This window comes from Dreissena polymorpha, chromosome 11 (assembly GCF_020536995.1).
Source record: "Dreissena polymorpha isolate Duluth1 chromosome 11, UMN_Dpol_1.0, whole genome shotgun sequence".
NCBI lineage: Eukaryota > Metazoa > Mollusca > Bivalvia > Myida > Dreissenidae > Dreissena > Dreissena polymorpha.
Genome location: NC_068365.1, coordinates 76,375,037 through 76,377,320, shown reverse-complemented (window position 1 = coordinate 76,377,320; position 2,284 = coordinate 76,375,037).

Below are 2,284 nucleotides of genomic sequence, written 5' to 3'. Positions count from 1 at the left end.
GTGTTGTCCTTAAAATGTGCCTAGCGTTAGTTTTATCCTTTTTGTCAATATGATACGTAAGAAAACTGAGCAATTCCAATTACTTCAGTTAATAGTAAATTTCAATCTGAAATTTTATTTGGTCAATAAGTTAAGCTCGCATTTATTTGTAAACGATTTAGTAGTATTATGTACCAGACTGAATATATTCGTGTATAAACAACGTCTTCATTAGTCAGATCGAACGCGTGTATAAACGCAGTTCTAACTCTCTCGGTCGAAACTGAATTTAACAGTTGGCGTCGAAACAATAAACACTCATACGTAATGAAAACAAAATAAATGGTGTTTTGTTAGCAGTAAACGTAGGAGGACTGATACAAATAAAATAAAATCTATTCCAATGAGACAGAATTCTGAAAGGTGGTTATCCGTACTATAATCCTGCGTTATTTTTCAATGTCGGCTGCAGTCGGCATTCATCGTGGAACGTATTCGATCGTATACTGCGGCATTCGATACAGTATTGTTTTTTATGTCAGTCGATCGTTTTTAATTTCAAGTATTTTTTTAATTAATTATGAGCTTCATATACAAAATAAGAAACACTTTTAAGAGCCCCTATTTTAATTTCTTGCTTTTACAATGCGCGTTAATTCAGTTTTTAGTGTCTGTTTTTTATGTTCCTAAATTAGTATAATATAACGAAAACGAAGACAACCAGCCCGTGAGTACCTGATATTTCGTGTTTATCATATAAACAATTTAACAGTGAGATACGTTTTAATTATAAGAAAAGAATGACGTAACATTTTCTTAATGTAAAACCGTACATTTTTCCGTGATCATAGAAATATACCTTTGATAGCGGTCTCAAATTTATAATTATAACTATTTTATGGATTTTTTAAATTTATTTAATTGATATATAATTACACATTTGTTCATATTGGCATACATCTTTTAACTGTATCACTTACTTTAATAAAAAATATACAACGCATTCTTTGGAACAATTCGGTCAGAAAATTGTTTCATATATCAGTTGCAAATAATTAATACCCTCGTGATATGATATACATTGTGTTATTGCACGTGTTAACACCTGCTAACATCCTCTTTATTTGTAACATGTAGCATAAACAATATAATGTGGTTATTAACTGAACGTTTATGATTTTACACTAGGGCTTTATTATTGCACACCCTGTCTAAAATAGTTTTTTGAAGCTGTGAACATACAAGGACGTTTGATTGAATTGTTCTTCTTTTTAAATTTTGCGCTCACGTTTTACTTAAACAAAATTAACAGGAATACAACATAATCCGCACAATTGAGTATGTGTATAACTTAAACAACCGCCGGTTTTAAAACGTATATAAACAATCAGGTGAACCTAAAACTGTATAAGTTTTTAAGTTGATTGTAAAAACTCAACATATTGTATATGTCCATCCCCGAAACGATAAAGATGAAGGAAAAATAGAAAAATAATTAGGTTTAAAATAATTGTTTTCATTGATAAACTATCTTCAAGAAAGAAAAAGAAAATACAGTAATATTCATGGCGATGTTTGTTATACAATTGAGTCGTGCTCTGAGGAAACTGGGCATAATGCATGTGCTCAAAGTGTCGTCCCAGATTAGCCAGTGCAGTCCGCACAGGCTAATCAGGGACGACACTTTCCGCCTAAATAGAATTTTTGCTAAGAAAAGACTTCATTTAAGCGAAAAATGTCAAAAACGGAAAGTGTCTTGCAAGATTAGCCTGTGCGGATCTGGGACGATAATTTACGCACATGCATTATGCCCAGTTTTCTCAGAACGCGACTCAATTAGACTTCATGACCGGTATTCACAATGCTTAAAACGGAAATCTTACCTTATACTTTACGTTTATGAAAACTTCAGCTCACATTTTCTTTGTGAAAGCCACTGTTTTGCTTACAAAATAAATCACTAGTTTTTATGTTGAACATATTAAACTGTTGGAATACCTTAAACGGATATAGCCAATGCCTATTTAAATGTTTCGATTTCCCTAAGCATTTACCTATGAAGCTTTGTGAATACAGATCCATAACTGAAAGAAACTTTGCGCGAACACGCTTAAATAAATTATGTTCATAAATATTTTGATGAATCCAAAATACGTGTATTATTATTATCGACAAAAAAAACTTATTTAACACAAACCTTGTTATTTTACACGAGGTTTTGCCTGTACTTCCAAATTAATCGACAGAGTTGATTAGAAGGGTTATACAATACTAAACAAAATTGTAATAGTCGCATATGTAAATA